This window comes from Protopterus annectens, chromosome 2.part0 (assembly GCF_019279795.1).
Source record: "Protopterus annectens isolate FY-2018-M chromosome 2.part0, PAN1.0, whole genome shotgun sequence".
NCBI lineage: Eukaryota > Metazoa > Chordata > Ceratodontiformes > Protopteridae > Protopterus > Protopterus annectens.
In genome coordinates this window covers 1,454,244,616-1,454,264,943 of record NC_056728.1, presented here as the reverse complement: position 1 = coordinate 1,454,264,943, position 20,328 = coordinate 1,454,244,616, and positions in this window count along the sequence as shown.

Here is a 20,328-nt window from a genome sequence, read left to right as displayed (position 1 = left end):
GATGGGAGATAGGAAATTCACTCGGGGGATCATGTCAGTCGCACTGCTAGACAGGGGTCCAGAAAAGTCAATATTGTGGGAAGAAATATCCAGGGAATTGTTATGGCTAGGCTTGCATAGGCCCTAGGGCCGATAGCCTAGTACCAACCTATGAACCTATGAACCTATGAATATACAGGGACTCCAAACCGTGATCTATGTAGACAGGCTTACAGCCCTGTCACTTTAGTTTGTATATTATAAGCTACCGAGAGTGCTGCACATCTGCAAGTCAAATGGCACAAGAGTCATTCATTCTAGGGATCTCAGTATAGCTTTTGACATTAACAGAACATGCTTGGGAGACAGATATGTCTCCCAGAGACTGCTGTTTTTCTGGAATATAATTTCTATTAATGTAAAACAGAGCTCCTCACTGACCCTATTGAAATACAACCTAGATAATTGGAAGGGAGACTGTAAATTCACCCCTGGGGTGGCACTTATTTTGCTCATATATAGGGATAGCCAGTGTTGATCACAAACTGGATCTGCAATACTACTCAAAAGAACAAATGGGGATGCTTGGGGTTAACATGGCTAGGCTTGTAAAGGCTCTAGGACCACAACCCTAGTAGCCTCTTATGAACCTATTAACCTATGATAGTGTGTGGACATAGGACTCTTGCTGGTACCACTTCTCCTCACCTATTATTCCCTTACTCTGTCTCCTACACCCTCTTAACTATTTTCTCACCCCTACCCTCTTATATAAAAATATTTGAAAAAATGTAGGGGGGGGGGTCTATCAGCCAAAAACTTTGTGTCCTTCCTCTTCGACCTTCTCCAGCACAATCCTCTTGATGTGTTCTAGATGTGTTTACCTCTTTGTTGTGCCTCCCTTTTTTCATTCTTTCCTATCTCCCTCTTTGTATTGTTTAATGTAACCAAGGTTTACACATAAGCATGCCCTTATATAAAACATGTTTACCCCTTTATTTTTTTTGTATTAATAATAAAACTGCACAGTCTACATTTTGGCTTTCAGGTGTGACTGTGCATAGCCTCATGCATCCATAAAACCAAAATACATATGAAATAATTTGAAGCCTACAGATTTCACAAAGTACTTCATATGTGCTTAATGGTTTACATTAGGTAATTTACTTTTTTTGTCATAAGTAGGAATGTTTTTCAGAATGCCTCTGCTTTTCCTTATTCAGTGCTGATTGCCTCTGCTTAGCTTTTTGCATATGTGAAGATTATGAGGATCTGGAGAGAAAGGGAGAAACCAGCCCCAGACTGACTGTGATCTCTGTGTGCACTTAAGGGAAATTATACTTTACTGTGTGTATATTTGTTATCCTTCCCAATGTGGACACCCCTCACTGGTGTCGGTGAGGATTGAGGCTCCTTGATTACTAGGCCAGTGCACGGGCATCGCATATTAATTTGTAGCAGTGGTGGGATATCCACACCACATATTAATTGGTTGGCAATTGGCTTGTAGTGGTGTGGATAGTGAATTCCTGTAGCTTGTGTACAGTGATCACTGAAGGTGTTTTTGTACTCTAAATCAGCCACGCAATGAATATTCAGAGTTCAGATTACAATTGTTTTATTTCTTTTGATAGCTTAGTTAGTCAGGGAGAGCAGGCAAACATGCCAGCAGAGGAGTACGGAAAGCTGACAAGGAGCCAGTTGGCTGATGTGCCAGGCTAAGGGACTGGTGCAGAGGAAACCTGACTGAGGCAGACATGATTGCAGCTTTGGTCACAGCTGCATCAGAAAACTGCAATCAGGAGGGTGATCAGACTGGCCGTGGAGATGTACAACACTCACAGAATGGACAGCTTAACCTTTCTGCAGAGGACTTAACATTCATCTGGAGCTAAAGAGACTTGAATTGGAGGCCAGGCATTTGGAAACAGAAGCAGCAGAGAGAGTGAGATGCCTACAGGCTGAGGAGAATGAGAAACCTCTACACCTTCAAGCTGAGGAGAAGGAAAGGCAGAGGAAGCATGAAAAGGAGATGCTGAATCTTTGCCAGAGTCATGGAGGTAATGGGGATGGGAGTAACTGGACCCCAGAAGTACAAAACGTCAGTAAATTTCTTCCACAGTTTACAGAGGGGGATAATTTTGATAGTTTCATTCATATGCTTGAGAGGGTATGTAAACAGTATGATGTTGACCAAAGGCTCTGGGTACGGTTCCTGACCCCCTTGCTCCATGGTAAAGCTGTAAACATACTTTCCAAACTGTCAGACAATGATTTCTTAATTTATACTGCTGTTAAGAATTGCCTGTTAGAATTTTTTAAGCTAAAACCTGAAACTTATAGGAAAATGTTTTGTGAGCATAGATGCAAGGCAGAAGAAAGTATGTGTAAATATGTTGCTGAACTGAGCACTTATTTTCATAGGTGGATGAGTGGATGTCCGGTCACCAATTCTGAAGGGCTGGAAGACCTTTTGATGAGGGAACAAGCCATTAGTACTTTGCCTGAGGACATGAGGATCTGGTTATCTGATAGACAATGTGCTACTTCAGATGAATTGGTGAAGAAGGGAGACCTATACCTAGCAAGCAGGGCATCCCTGTACAGGAAAGTGACACCCAGTGCTGCTCATGGGTCTAAAGGATCCCATGGTGGGCAGCCCAGACTGCCCTGACAGAATCTTCCAGTAGCAGGGGAAGCCATTAGTCCAGGTACACATCCAGGACCTAGGGTTAAATGTTTTGAATGTAACCAGTGAGGCCATGTGGCATACAGATGTCAACGGAGGCAAGGTGAGGAACAAAAGGTGAGAGAGCCAGTAAGTGGGAAAGACAAAATGTCAATAGTAGGTTGACTCGAGGCAACTACCATCCTGCAGATGTCCTGATAGGGAAAGATTTGAATGAGGCAGTACCATGTGTTTATGCAATTACACGCAGTCAGGCTTGGAGACAAGCATGTGGGTCTCGTAGCCTCGGGGAGACCCAGCCAGACCACATACTTGCTTCCAGGTCTGATGAGGTGGCTACTTCAGGGAGGGAGCTACTCTGTAGCAGTGATACTGAAGGTGAGCCACAGCTGCTTGTGGGTGCTGATGTTCCCTTGGATAGAGTGACTGCAAAGGTAGAGGTGAGTAGTAGTACCCAGGCTGACAGCAAGGCACCACTGTCAGAGGATACCAGACTTCCTGTGGAAGGAGAGCTGGAAAGGGCTATAAAGAGAGAGATAAAAGAGGCTTACTCTCAGACCCTACATTACAAGGCCTGTGGCAGGTAGCTACTGAGGCACCTGATTCTCAAGGGAAGGGGGAGTCTGTATACTGGGGTAAAGGGTTACTGTATAGAGAGTGGACCCCTGATGGAGGGATAGAAGGTGAGAGGATACAGCAGTTGGTAGTGCCTAGAACCTACCATCTGGTGCTTCTAGCCATAGCCCATGATATTCCCTTTGCAGGTCATATGGGCATAAAATGTACAAAGAGATGTATTATGCAGAACTTCTATTGGCCTGGAATTATCAGAGATGCAACGTGGTACTGCAGGACCTGTGTACGGTGCCAACAGGTAGGCAAGACAGGAGACAAGGTGAGAGCACATTTGATGCCTTTGCCTGTGATTGAGGGTGCTATGGATATTGTGGGGCCTCTGAGTACCCCAAGTTCCACAGGGAAAAATTATATCTTAGTGGTAGTCGATTATTCTTCAAGATACCCTGAGGCAGTGGCTCTGTCCTCCATTGAGGAAGAAAAGGTGGCATATAATTTTTGGAGATTTTAAGCAGGATAGGTTTCCCAAAAAAATACTGACTGACAGAGGTGCCAATTTCATGTCAGACCTACTGGCTTGTCTGTGGAAGTACTGAAGGATGAAGCACCCGAAGACCACCCCTCCCATCCCCAGACTAATGGTCTTGTTGAGAGGTTAAACTCTACAATCAAGTCCCTGCTACGGGCATTTGTAGACCAGTTTAAGAGGGAGTGGGACAAATTTTTGCCCCATATGTTGTTTACTTACAGAGAGGTTCCCCAGGAATCCACAGGTTTTTCACCCTTTTAGTTGCTGTATGGGCATAGGGTGAGGGGAACTCTAGATTTAATTTGAGATGAGTAAGAAGGTGAGTGTGAATCTCACATGGAGTCTATTGTGGCATATGTCCTAAATCTCAGGACAATGCTTAGGGAACACATGGGCTTGACCCAGGAGAACCTGGCAAAAGCCCAACAACAGAAAAAGGTCTGGTATCACAGGAATGCTCGAGCTAGAGATTATGTGGTAGGGCAGCAGGTAATGGTTCTCATTCCTGTCAGACACAATAAGCTGGAGGCAGCTTGGGAGGGACCCTACAAGGTGGCAAGAAAAGTAAGTGATGTTAACTACATGGTAGAGCTGCTAGGCAGGTGGCAAGAGCAAAAATTTTACCATGTTAACAAGATGAAACCTTACCATGACTGGGAGGTTCTTGTGTTGTGTATTTGCAGTGGATTGCAGGAGACATCTGAGGGAGATCTGGTGAATGATCTCTTCAGTGAGGCTCGGACTGACATCTCAGTGGAAGGGGTAGCAATGCCCCAGCAGCTATCTCCTTCCCAGCTTCAAGAAATCTGAGCAGTGTTACAGGAGTTTGGAGACATGTTCACTGGGAAACCAGGATGCACCCACCTGGTGCAGCACCAGGTCGATACAGGACCTAAAAAAGCCTATTAGGCAGGCCCCTTATAGGGTACCTGAGAGAGTCAAACAGACTCTGAGTGAGGAGATACATGAGATGTTGAAACTAGGGGTAATTCAAGAGTCCAACATTTTCTGAGCCTCCCCAGTGGTGCTGGTGCCAATGAAGGATGGCAGCACCAGGTTCTGTGTGGACTACAGGATTTTAAATAGTCACACAGAGTCAGATGCTTACCCCATGCCTAGGACAGATGAGGCCCTAGAGCATCTGGATGGGACTAAGTATCTTACCATTACTGATCTTACCAAGGGTTACTGGCAAGTACTCTTGACTCCCAGTACTACATAGAGGTCAGCCTTTGTGACTCCTTTTGGCTTGTATAAGTTCACAAAGATGCCCGTTGGGATGAAAAATGCCCTAGCAACTTTCCAGAGGCTGGTAGATCATATTCTAGCAGGTGCAGGAGGGTTTGCCCTTGCTTACCTAGATGATATTGCCATTTACAGCCATTTCTGGCAAGCGCACCTTCAGCATGTCAGGGAGGTACTGGGCAGACTACAGAGGCATGGTTGACCATTAAGCACAGCAAATGTCTGGTTGGTATGGCAGAGTTCTCTTACCTGGGACATAGAGTGGGGAGTGGTAAGATCAGGCCAGAACCTCACAAAGTGGAAGCCATTCAGGAATGGCCTGCACCTGTTACCAAAAGGCAGCTGAGGGCATTCTCAGGAACAGCAGGGTACTACAGAAAGTTCGCCCCCAGTTATAGTACCATAGCTGCTTCCCTCACAGACCTGACAAGGAAGAACAGGCCAAATAAGGTAGTGTGGACCACATCATATGAGAAGGCATTCCAGAAGCTTAAAGAAGCTTTTGGAGGACTCCCTGTGTTATCCAGTCCACATTACAGCAAATAATTTGTTGTGCAGGTGGATGCTTCAAACCATGGGGTGGGAGCTGTACTTAGCCAGATTTCTTCAGAGGGAGAAGAGCACCAAGTGGTTTATCTCAGTCATAGTCTTCAACCCAGGGAGGAATGCTATGCAGCTGTAGAAAAGAAATGCCTAGCCATAGTTTGGGGACTGCAGAAACTTCAGCCTTATCTGTATGGAAGAAAATTTACTGTAGTTACAGATCACAATCCTCTAATATGGTTACACCAAGCCAGCCATCAAAATGCCAAGTTGCTAAGATGGAGCCTAAGGTTGCAAGCATATGATATGTCAGTGCAGCACCACAGTGGGGTTAGCAACACCAATGCAGATGGGCTCTCAAGACAGGGAATGGGGTAAGGTATACTCAGATAGACCTAACACTTGAAAAACTAGCTTGGAGTTCTCCAGGTGGGGAGATATGTGAAGATATGTGAAGGCTGTCAGCCTAGCTAGATAGAATTTGCAGATAATTCTCTATGTTATTGCAAATATGAATATAATCCACAGGCTTGTTCTCTTAAAATGTAAGAAAACTGTGTCAAATGTTGAACTTCAAAAATGTAACCACAGTGCACTCTGCTAGAAAAAAGCTGATAAGTCAAGCATTGTATGACTGATCTCAGGGCCCAGAGACATAATGTCTGGACTGAGGAATTCCTTCAATTGTTTTGAGACCAGAGTAAATTGCTAGATTTTACATATATAATGTCTTTTTTGCTGTGGGTTCCTGGCAGCTGCAAGATCAAAGAAATGTTAAAACTTTGAGTTTCTGTTAGCCTGGGAACCAGCGAAGATTGATGTAATCTTAAATGAGTCAGCAGTGATGTATTATGTTTAAGACTTTCTCAGAGAGAGAGAATAAGAGCATTTTGGCATTTGTCTTCAGAACTGACCACTCACCAGCACTTGCTTTGCCCTGTCTGTATGTAAGTAGGATCTTAGACTTTCGTGTTTCTCTTAAGAAATAGATAGAAAATAGTAAGTTTAGACTAGCTATTTTCTATATATATGCCAGACTGTTCTACAGTATTATTTTAAGCATTCTCCTGTGATTTCTGAACTCTTGACTAGCACTGTGTTGAATTGAGAAGATTAGTCTTGTGTTTCTTTTATTTATTATTAATTATTTTTAAACCTTTCAATTGTGGCTGTTTTGTGTAGACATAATTTAAGCTCTAGAGTACATTGCATGTATATAGTGATACTGTACAAAGCCACTCCAAATAAACCTTGCTGTTCATCACACGTACTAATTGGATAATAATATTGCACAGTAATAATTGGACACCCTTTGGTAAGGACCTTTTTAGTAGCTGATAAGAGTAGTTGGTGGCAGTGATTACTACCTTACAGCCTGGCAGGCGCGGGCGTAGCTGGAGAACATGTGCCATCCTTCCCCAGGAGTGTTGGTATGTTTGTATATAAACCAAATCTCAAAGTGTGTGTGTATATCAGCTACTTTGGCAGGGATATGAAGCACTGGTTGGACAGAGAGGGCACTGGAGGTTTTGGCTTGACAACTCAGCTGGGATCTGTACCCTATAGCTGTGCCAGTGGGGAGTCTTATTAGGGATCTGGAGAGAAAGGGAGAAACCAGCTCCAGACTGACTGTAATCTCTGTATTCTCTTAAGAGAAATTGTACTTAACTGTGTGTGTATTTCTTATCCTTCCCAATGTTGATGCCCCTCACTGGGGTTAATGGTGAGGACTGAGGCTCCTTGATTACTGGGCAGTGCACGGGTGTCACAGCATACACACCTCGTGGTGCTACTTGCAGATAACTGCTACATAGCTGCGAAGTCCCAGACTATGAATACCACCTCCTGCTACTATAAGCTTCACTAAGAAGTGTAGTTTGTGAGATGCATTTCAGCTTCACTAAGTAAGCTGCATTATTCAGCAGGATAATCTGACTTTTTAATTACCCAATATACTTTGATGGGCTGTAACAAAACTGTTACAAACTTTTTATACTGTGGACCAAAAAAATATGTTGATAACTGATTAAGACGCAGGAGTCCAGAGTGTCACAGTTCCAAGGGAGTACATTGTGTGCACATTTTAACAACTGATAGGTACTAAAACTGCTGGCGTTTTAATATGCTAGGATAATGAAAGACATTTCAAGTCTTGATGAGAACATGTGTACCTTTGTCCCTTGAATTATTCTGTACAAACTACTCTTTAAAAGTTAGATTTTTTTAATCCTGAAATAATGTGTGCACACTTAAGCATGTATTGTCTACCATTAAAGATGATAAATGTACCTGTCTCAAATCAGAGACATTGAGTCATTGCACCATTCATATGTATGATCTCATATTCACATTTCTTTTGTTAATGTTACTAAATAATTTGTAAAGCTTGAGATATGATCTCAATGTCTGTAATTGCTAGGGGTGATTAGGAACAATGTGAGCATTTAATGACAGTAAATACTTTGTTATTACTGCTGGTGGTGAGGGTGAAGGTAGAGACTGTATTAACGACTGAGTGCTATTATATAGAAGTGTTATGTCACTTGCTTAATATGGTATAATATCAGGTACTAAAATAGATTTAAATTTTCATTTTAATGGCTCAGTATGTATATAAACATATTTTGTGAACTGAATCATACATTTGAAAGCACATTATGTTTACATTTCTTATTACATCATATTAAGGTTTTACATTCTTTCAGATGCATACACATCACTTCTGTCCACAGTCGAGCTATTATAACAGGAAATCAACACAATTTGAGAGCTGTTCTCATGTCTGGTTTTTTGGATGTATTTTATTTTGGATGTATTTTATTCAAATGACATATCAGGCTAAAACATGAGACACTGATTACTATCTTTGTTAGAAAACATACATTTTGAAATGGGAAGTTATTTGCGTATTATGGCAATACTAAGGGGTCACTGTGTCACAGTTATGTGCCCATTCTGGGTATGAGGTCTAATAGGAAGTTCATGAATGGTTATAAGTACATTTTAAAGGCAACATCATTATCTGCATATATCAGTGGTACCAGAAACAGGTGTCACAGTCATGCACACTTAGATAGATGTGCATGTTTGTTGGTGGAGACAGAGCTTATTTGCTTGTGTATCTGCATGCGTGTATGTGTTGTGATCTTGTAAAAGTTTTATAATAAGAAATAATCTGTGACAACCTAGTTTCATTTAACTGGAACAGATTTTATTACTCAAGAATGTAGATGAAAAAGTGTATATGACTGAAGAAATATAAGATCAGGTCATACTTCCAAAGACAATATAAGATTAAGTCTAAATGATGTAGAACCAACTCTTTTGTAATGAGAAATGCACCTAAAGTACCTGGAATGGAAGTAGAAGTAATGAAAGTAGTTAAAAAGGAAACTCATTTAAAATATATTAAACTCCAAGCTATATAAAATTGGAAACATTTGTAAAAATATGTAAACATTTTACAGCATTGTGTTGTGAGAGGAAAACAAAAACTCGAGTGTGAAATTTAATGATTATAAATAAACTAATAAGATGCTTCATATGATGATGGGGAATGAACCTAAGTACACAAAAGAGCGAAAGCAGCACAAGAGTTTAATATTTATTTCATTAAAAACAACAATCAGTAATAAAGGAAAACAGTTTATCAAATACAATACAATCAACTGATTTTTTTTCTTATTGATTCCATAATCACAAGCTTATTTGATAGTTTCAAACAGAAAAGCTTGGCATCTAAAGCTGCAAAATAGTATCAATTTAAGTTTTCCAAAAACTGGCTCTATATTTCTTATTGTGCCCACTTATGAATATATATTCAGTTTTCTCAAATGATGAAAGTTATGTTTTCAACATAGTACTGAAGTATATGAAAAAAAAACAGTACTCATTTCACTTTTCAGAAAAGAACGAATACATCAAGTAACAGCCAAAGGTACTGCTGTCATTCCTCTCATAATAATTTCACGGAAAAAGATAATTTGGTAGGGAAATTCTAACTTCGCTTTTGGCAATCAGGAAAATAAAAAAAATTAAACAAACAAAAAGGATTGGTATATTTAATGATCTGTCAAATGTGTTTGGTTTGGCAGAACACATGGATATTGCACTGAGCTTGAAGATATTTGAGGTGAAGCATGGGACACTCAAATAGAATGGGTATGCACTTATGATTCTGAAAGGAACTGCATCACCAGAGTTTGTTTCTGTTGTTTATTTTACTTACAAAGTGTTACACAGCTTTTTGGTTTCCACAGGGTTCCTTGTAAGACGTATTTTCCTTTCGGTCACCACGCTCATGAAAACATATACATATATCATTCATGCTGCTGCTATATTCTAATAACTTGCTGCACAAGTGAGGACACACATGTCAGTTTTGAAATATTACAAGCTGATTTTGGTGCTTTTCAAATACACACAGTGTTGAAGAGTTTAAACATTAACACATCCAAGCTAAATCCATGTATCTGTTTTTCCAGTAACTATTTGATTTTATAATAAGAGCAGACTTACTGTTTGTTGAATGGGAGGACAATATAAGTTTATTTAAGTACTGTGCCAGGTAATCTTTTGTATTTTAAATAGTTAGATGAATAAGATGATTTAAGGTAAATTAACAAGCTTAACATAGTTATATTCTGTGAGGAAAATACTTGCCAAAATTCATACAGTAATGGCAGACAAAGCATCGCATGCATTGATGTTTGACAAAATGATTATATTATGTTTAAGGTATGCAATCACTCATTATGATAGTTTATGATTTTCACATATATCACTGTATTATATAAGGAGGATAATGGACATTCTATAAAAACAGAACAAGATACCTGAGGGGCATTCTCATGCATTGTGTTTATGATAAAATATCACTTTTGTTTGCCACTAAATGGTTCTCCATGTTTAGTAATGAACTAACAAAGAGCTGTACAGCAGTTTTTATCATCTCATTGTAGTATATCTGCAAACTACTAAACAAACTAATATATTGTTTTTTATGTATACAGTTTCATGAAAACTAATGTTCTACCATATGTGTATTGATATTACTCTGAACTATTAAAAAGTGATGAAATCTTTAAAATTGTTAATTGTAACTGCTATTTCTAATTTTTCAGTTTGTACACTTGGATTTAGGAAACTAATATGCATTTTGTTTTAAAAAGTATAATAGGTTAGTACTAAGCTAACTGCCCTTGAGAACCATTTTAAGCCAAGCCAATTATCCCTTGTGAGACTCAAACCCTACACCTTGTGATTGTAAGGCAAACACCTTAAACATTAGGCCAATAGACTTACTAAAAATGTGTGCCTAAAATGAGCAATACAATTCTGGAACAGTTAGCACTGTTGTCTTAGCAGTTAATTCTCTATTATTTACCAGCTAAGATTCATTCTGTACACAGTTTGCGTGCCCCACTCCCATATTCACACATATCCACAAAAGTTTTCAATAGCTTCCCCTTTTCTTCTTGTATTTTGGAGACATTCGACTCGGTAAATTGGCAGTACTTAAACCTCTTTTCTTCTTGTATTCCAGAGATATTCAGGTAGGTGAATCATTAGTGCTTAAACCCCTTTTCCTCCTGTATGTCAGAGACATTTGAGTAGGTGAATCATCAGTGCTTAAACCCCTTTTCCTCTTGTATTTCAGAGGCACTTGAGTAGGTGAGTCAGCTGTGCTTAAACACCTTTTCCTCTTGTATTTCAGAGGCACTTGAGTAGGTGAGTCAGCTGTGCTTAAACACCTTTTCCTCTTCTATTCCAAAGACATTTGGGTAGGTGAATTGGCATTACTTAAATACTCTCAGAGGTACTGTGCGAGTGTAAGTCTGTAGTGCCCTACAACGGGGAGGTTTCCTACTCAGAATTAGTTACAGCTTTGTGTTTGATGTTTCTGGAGATGGGACTCTGGATCCCCCAACCCTCATGTGAGTAAAGTAAGTTTGAAAATGATGTATAGAATAGTAGTGGATTAATGAGGTTGTGAAGTGCCCTTGAAAATATAAAATGCATTTGTTTAATTACTTTTGCTTCTAAAGGCACAACCTAATTGTTGTCCATTGCTGAATGCCCACATTTGTTGTCTTTGATCAAAGAATTTTCTAGATTGTACCAACCAGATTATTGGTTAATCCTTATAAAGGTAAGGATCACTGAGATGCCATCATGATGATTAGAATGTGAGAGGCTACACAGTTTGACGTTATCCAGTTAAAAAGTAGACCTATGTTTTGTTCATGTTGCCGATAGGATATATAAAACATATCTGTATTTGGGAAAAGAACTGAAACAGTAGATATTTCTGCATAAAAATGATGTTGTTTACCAGTTTCAGTAATTGCAACTAATATGATCAGTAATGAAAAATAGAAATGCTACACAAGAATTTCATTAACAAAAAATCACTCACTTACAAAGGACTCTGAGCACAAGTTTCCAAATGGATCAGGTGGTCCACTTAAAAAAATCATTACTTATAATTCCTTTGCAGACTTTATTACTCCACCTTTCACATTGGACTTTACCCAAGGTACTACAGTAAGTGGGCTGTTGTCATGTGGCTTTTAAATATGCATTTAAATATGTGCTTTGACTATTTCATTGTTTGAAGAAGTCATTTTGAGTAAAAACAAAAGTGTTGGCTTACAAATAAAACTCCATGGCTTTAGAGTACATTGGTTTTGCTTTGCATTTTATTTAGCTGAGTACTGCTGACTGACTTTATTTGATATCAGCTTGTTATTCAGTCAAAGGAACTGCATTTACAATAATGGGAAATCTCTAATAACTGTCATTGGTAGCAGGAGTTAGCCATAGTATTACATGCAATTTCTTCGGTTCCTGAGCAGCCACTGTTTGGGCACTCTTTTGTATTTGGCCTTACTGCAAATGTAGAAATTGGCTTTCTACCTATCTTTGCAATAATGGTAAAGATCTTCAGACACAACTATGATCACTGTACTCTTATCTTAAGACCCTTAACAAGTAGGGTCTTTTGATTTTATCCCCACTTTCACAGATTTCTAATGAGTGCTTATTTCTATATGAACCAGCTGTAATCTCAACACTGTATTGTTTTCTAGCTTATTCAGACTTCCTCCAGTAACCTCAAGGCTTAACTACACACACAAAAGTTTTCACTTTTGTGTAGTCACTGTACTTACTGTAATTCAGTTGTCAAACAGCTTACACTACATAGCCAGTCAGCAGAGAGTTTAAAGAAAAGGCTGAGTGCCCTTGGTGTAGTTAGAGTTTACATATATATATATATATATATATATATATATATATATATATATATATATATATATATATATATATAGGGTCTATATTATAACAACAAATTTTCAAAACTTCGAATGTTCTAATATCGACCCCTATTCAGCGAAAGTTGAAAATATCGAAGCAACAGAGAACCAATTTTTTTCGTACGGAAAGAATTTGGTTGTCCATTTCTGTTGCTTCAGTATCTTCAGTGCTGTGGTGGAAAGTAATGGGTCGAGTTCAGGTAAGTGTACGATTGAGTGCGGGTTAGGTTAGTTAGGGTTAGGGTGCGGGTTCAGTATGTGTGCAATTGTGTGGACATGAGGGTTATGGCGGGTTAGGTGAGTTAGGGTTAGGGTGCAGGTCAGGTAAGTGTGCAATTGTGTGGACATGAGGGTTAGGGTGAGGTAGGTGAGTTAGGGTTAGGGCACGGGTGAGGTGAGTGTGCGATAGTGACAGACCTTAGGGTTAGGGTTTGGGTTAAGGTAAGTGGATAATTAGTGGTGTGTGTATAGTTTAGTGTAGGGTTAGGTGTAAGATTTTAGATGTATATGTGTGGATTGCTGTTTGTTTGGTGTGCTTGTTTTGTGTGTATGTGTTTTGGAACAGCAGATTTTTTTCCCTAGGAAAAAAATCACTGTTCTCTATGTTCAATGTTTTCAGCTTTTGCTGAATAGGGGTCAATATTAGAACATTCAAAGTTTTGAAACTTCGATGTTCTACTATAGACCTCTGTACATATATATATATATATACATATATATATATATATATATATATATATATATATATATATAATTATTTATACGCTTGAATTAAACCATTAAAAACATAAATTTCCTTTTCCTGAGGTAAGACGTCATTAGTGTCAATGTTAATTAATGTTACATTATGAGCAAAACTGCTAATATATTCTATAGTTAATTGACTTTCTCTGTCAAACCCTCTCTTTTATCAGTGTCATTTCTTTCCTCCATTCTAATTAGTTTTTGCAGTCTTTCCATATATTTTCTTCATTTTTTTTCAGTATTGTACTAGTGTCAGTGCTGTTTGTCTACCTTCTCCTCCATTTCTGTGGTGTTGTCATGTCTACTTTTGTAATATCATGTCACACAGGGCCACAGGGGTGCCTGTTTAGGAATTCCTTCTCTGTCTGACCAACAGTCTTCATATTTATTAATTTAAATTGAAGGATGAGATGATCTGACTGCACACTGTAGTGTCTGCTTCCATGCTCCCTGCATATCATCTCTACTGACAAAATTATAGAGACCCATAATGAAAAAAACACTGTTGTGCAAAGCTGAGGTGATAGCCTTCAGCAGGTGCAGAGCAGAGAAATAGTAACACTAAAATTAGACAAATGACTACCACAGCACCTTTGGACATGTATTTTCATTTCCTTCCAATTTATGTCAAACTATGTTGTAGAATTATTAGATAATATATTCAGTGCCTGTGTAGCTCAGTATGGTATTAATACTATTGCAGCATAACCATAAAATAACATAGGAAGTATGACTGGGTCATTGACCATAACCACTTTATTATGTGTTCCAGGCACGGATACTGAGAAAGTCATCTTGAGAGCAAAGCTTGAGAGGTAAATTCTGGTGTTCATGTTGAGGTCACATAATACAAGATTACAATCTGCTAGTCCACTCCTAATTCATTGTAGTGCTTTCAGATTTATCTTCTCTATCTACTACAAATTAGTCAAGACTTAAAAAGAAAAACTAAAAGGTCATGGACATTCAGAAGCCATATAGCTAAAACACTTGATGTCCTTAAGGGATCTTTTGTATATATCCCATTGGCCTCTATTACAGGAGGTTTAATGTATCACACAGTGAAACTCTAGCATGGCTAGGTTTTTCTTTTAGTTTTTACTAACTGTTTTTGAAAATGGTGATGTGGGGGCAATGGCTGATGTCTTACATATTCCATGAATAAGGGAAACAATAAAATTCAAACTACATTGTGTACTTTAAAAGACACCAGGCAGAAACAGGAGGTAAAATGAAATAATTTCATATCCTGCTGTTGCTGTTTACAGGTCATCGCTGCCTGCTTTTAGTACATATGAGATGCTAACTGTGCCTAGGCAGTGTTTAACAATTACTAATAACCCCACTAAGCATTGTTAAGGTCAGATCTTTAGCTATAACATCTCTGAACTAGGATATAATTTAGCCATTCTGAGTATAATCTAGGTGCTCCATGCACTACATGGAGGGTTCTGAGATGACTGGTTATCATAACCACTTTATTATGTGTTTGAGACCGAGATGCCAAGAGAGTCACCTCAAGAGCAAAGCTGGCCAAATTAATCTTGGCATTCTCGTCAAGAACACAAAATATAAGGTTATAATATGCTGACCTACCCATAAATCTTTGTAGTGCATGGAGATTTGTCTTCTCCATGTACTACAAATCAATTAGAGTTAAGATTCAAAAAATGTGCTGTTCAGTATTTGAAAGCTGGTAAATCAGAGAGGGAGTGATTGATGTCTTACATATTTCCTCTACAAGGGAAGCAATTTCATTCAAATTACTTTGCACAATTAGCAGACAGTAGACAGAAATAGCAGGGGAAATGAAGCAATTTCATTCTCTGCTGATGTTCACTGGTTAGTGTTGTCTGCTTTTAGTCCACATGCAATGTTAACAGCACCTATGGGGTGCTTAACTGTGAAGCATCCCACTAAATATTATTAAGATCAGGAATCACGCTATAGCAGTGCTGAAGCAGGATATAATGTAGCCATTTTATTTTTAGAGTAATCAAGGTGCTCTATGCACTACATAAATATTATGTGATATACATTCTTATATGTCTATTTCCTCAGTTTGTGACTACAAATCATGCATGCATTCTTCTAGTAAAAAGACATACAAAAGTACACAAGTCCAACTTAATCCAGTCTCATCCTCTACTACCAAAGTGTGATCCTTTTCTTTAGTTTAACAATATCACAGTTGATACTATTTCATAAATGATGCTTAGGCCTTTAGCTGCCTTTGCTTCTCAGTACTGTTCTACTAGAGTTCACTGGTTTTGATTCTCTCGGTTCTAAACACATCCAGTAACAGCTTAGTTTTTGTTGATTTGGATATTTGTCTTATCCACTGTTATCAATTTTTCAAAGCTCATTCAGTAGAGCTTTAAAGAATGAATGGGCACCCAATCACAACTTATATAACTTAGCCAAAGATTGACAACTTTACAGTTCCTTTTATAAGCTGTACAAAGTGAAGTGGTATGGGTTGCAGATGCACGAATGAGGATTTAACCTCTGTGCCAATAATGATCTGCTGCTAGTTGCCTTTCTCAGCTTCCTGGATCAAAAGAATAAGCTTTTGTAAATGTAGTAGCTACAATCCCTACCATTTTTCATAACTGCAGAGTTTATACATTTGTGAACTGAGCATGATTGTAGTATATGAGGTGTATATCTTTAACTCTGCTAATATCTACCTACAGGAAGTGACAGATCACGAGGTATAATTGTCAGAAGCAATCCAAGCAAACAGCAAATGGATACTAATAATACAATAATTATGGGTGTGTTGCTTATGGAACACTCTGTAAAAGTATTACATTGTGTCAGAACTAAAGAAACTCACTGCAGAATTGAAGACTTATAAATGTTTTCAAGTCTTTGAGGTGTGTAGAAGTACAAAAATGTAATCTGTGGTTGGAAAAGTGGACCAGCTATAATCATCAGGAATTATTTCCAGCAAGGCAACAAAGAAAAACAAAAACTGAATACATTGGACAAGAATTAGGGTTTATTCCTCAATACAAATGGAATAACTCAAAAAATGATGATTATATAGTGTGTCACAAATTTGTACAAGATAGTGTAGCCTATTTCTGCATGTTACTGAAGGATTTTAATACTCTTACCTCTCAAGCACAGGAGAAAGACAAAACATTGGCAATTAGAGAAAATCTATCTATGAAGGGATTGTCATTGTCAAGCATTTACCAAAGAATAAAGATCCATACTACTTTTACATGTTTATGCAACAAAATAATCTAAAAAAATGCTACACAACTGGTGACTTGCAAGACTGACCAATAAGATGTGATAGTTTGCTATAAAAGAAATGAAAAAAAAAAATAGGTGCAGGCTTAAAGCTATACAGTTTTGTAGAATGAATGACACTGGAGGTGCACAGTTAAAATAATTAAATGAGTAAGACAAAATGTAATTATTAATTATGGAAAAAAAACTTTGCTCCTCTCCTTTTATATTTAAAAAGAAAGAAAGGGCAATGGAGTCCCTGCAATTTAAACAAAAATATGAAGCAGAAATTCATATATATATATATATATATATATATATATATATATATATATATATATACACACACACACTTACACATGCACAAGCACACACACACACACACACACACATACACACACACACACACACACGCACACACACACACAGACACACACACACACACACACACACACACACACACACACACACACACACACACACACACACACACACACACACACACACACACACACACACATTCCTCCCTCCCTTCCAGCAATTGAAATGCTCTAATATAACTTTCTGCTTTCCAGTTAATTTCATAAATAAACAGCACAGAAAGCAGAATCTCCCATTTCTAGATAGACCCTGTTTTTCCTAGAGTTTACGTGCCATGCAGGAAGTCTCAATTAATGTTTAGGCTAAGCAGACCTCACTTGTACAGCTTTCTGCTTTGCAATTAATTTCCTGAAGGAGCAGCACAGAAAGTAGACTCTCCCATTTAAAGAGAACCACTGCTTTCCCTGATTTTACATTTCAAGCAGGATGTGTCTTGGTTGAGCAGACCGCACTAGGCATGTTACCTTTGCATTCATACAGATAATGAATAAGAAGCCCTCAGTTGTTGGAAGCAGATATATAAATATTCCCTTTACAGCTATTTTTAACTAAGTACAATCTGACCTAAAAAACATACCTCTGATGCACAGATTATGCAATAATTTATTAAACTCCCAGTGCTAAATCTTAAAATCAAACTGGCAGTATTGGAAGTATATCTCCTGGTCAACATTGTTTAATTGTGATCATAAAGACAGCAACATTAACCCAAAAGTACAGTCTTATGTACAAAGGGATCTTATTGCAGTAAAAAATATATATTTCATAGCACACACTAGCAATTGTTATGGAGCATTAATAATGAGGTACCTGTTGTATTTCTGGCACTTTCCATTTTCCCCTATACAACATGTTTTGCATTTTTTTTTCTTCAGGCATCTTATTGGAGGACTAGTGGCTTTTGCCTTTTCTTCCCTCCCTCACTTCCAGCATTTCTCTAAGTAAGTTACTGTCTTATTTTTAATAATTCCATGTATTACAGTTGTTGCCAGTATTTCATAGTTGTTGAACCAGATATATCTTAACGTACCCACATGCTGTTTTTACTCTTTAAAGCTGACATTTTTTATGCCAATCTTAAACATCTAGGATTTAGTCTGCTGGCCATCCTTCTTTTATTCTTTAATGTTTTAGATGCTGAACAGTTGTACTATATTTAATAGGTAATGCTGTTGCAGCATAGAATGGTTGATCTGCTCTAAATTAGCTTCTGTACTAAAGCATTGGTGTTTTGATTCAGTTTTGCATACTATTTTGTTTAGTGTTCATCCATTTCCAAGATCATGTTGTTACAAAAGTCCTTCTAGTATTTTAAAACAAGGTTACATTGTCTCTACTCATTTCATAATGATATACAGTGTTGCCCTGCCAGAACTGGTATAGTAATATTAAAGAAATACCTGCAGACAGCTAATGATTTTTATATGTGGCTATTAGTTAAATATTGTTTATGTTTATGATATGCATAGTACAAATTGTTGGCTAGCACTCATTTATGACATATTGCCTAGATGTATTTATTTTATCTACAGCATACCACTACTGTCTGTTAGCATTTTATTTCCTCTGTTTCTCTTCATGTGATAAGTAATGCATGGAATTCATCTAGTTGTTTTCTCTTTGTGTGGTAAGTAACGTGTGAAATTCATCTCTTTTCTAAGATTGAATGATAATGTTGTATGCCAAGTGTCCACTCTTACCTATTTATTAGAATTAATTTTGATAAAGAATGTTAATTTCTTATATTTTGAGTATGTATTTTGTTCAGTCTCTTACTACACTGCAGAATGCAGCTCATTCTCCCTCAGATAAACTGTTATACTTTTCATTCCCTTTTTTTCTCTACAGTATAACTTTTTGCTTTCCAATCAATTTTGTGAAGGAACAGCAAGACAAGTAGAATCCCCAGTTAAAAAGATTCACTGTTTCCCCTGAGTTTACATGACAGGCACGAAGTCACTGTTACTGTTTAGGTCAAGCAGACCTCGCTAGTCATGTTACCTTTGTATTTATACAGATAATGAATAAGAAACCCTTAGTTGTTGGAAGTAGATATATAAATATTCTCTTTAGAACTATTTTTAAATAAGTGCAGAGTGAGTTAAAGTACAGCCATTCCTCAACCACACATTTTATTCTATAATTTACTAAACTCCCAGTATTAAATCTGAAAATCAAAATGACAATATTAGAAGTATATCTCATGGTCAGTATTGTTTAAATATGATCATGAAGAGAACAACATTAAACCAAAAGTGTAACTTTATGCACCCAGAGTTTTCACTGAGGTAAACATTATTTTGTCACATGCACTACCAATATTTCTTGTACAACCCACTCTGTTCACTCTCACTCCACTTGGGCTCACTCCACACCCCTACCCTACCCCCAATTACCCCAACTTCTCACCCACCCCTACCAATAATACTTTTATATTATTACCTGCTCCACCCACTTAACCTATCATACATAAACATTAACCTATACATTTATATATCATATGAGTACATCCTACACTACTCTCCCTCTCCACTTTAACTGTTAACGTTCCACACAACAGTAACATTCTAGGACATCATGTTGCCAACTAATATTCTTCTTAATTGCTGCTATTTCTCCTGGCTTTCCTACATCAAACTAACTACCATACTGTAACACTATATCACTCAAACAAATCCCATCACCACACAGCAGTTTAATATCTCATACTGTCTGAACATATCATCTAAAGTATTTAAATTTTCCAAATTCAGTGTCTTTTATAGATATCTATAATTAAATTGCTCAAATACCATCTCTTTTAAATTCCTCTTAATAAATTCCCCCTCCATCCTAAATAACATAAAACCAAAATAAAATGGCCTTTTTATGACAATTTTACTTCAAATTCCTTAACTCTCTGTGGAGACATACACCCGAACCCTGGTTCTAATCAATTCTTACAATCCACTAACTCTAACAATCCACTAACTCTCCACCAGACAACCCCAGCTTTAACTACCCTCACTTCCCAAATATACATGCTAGCAGCCAACTATTAAATGCAAATGTAAGAAAGACTGACAATAAAGTCCAAGATATCC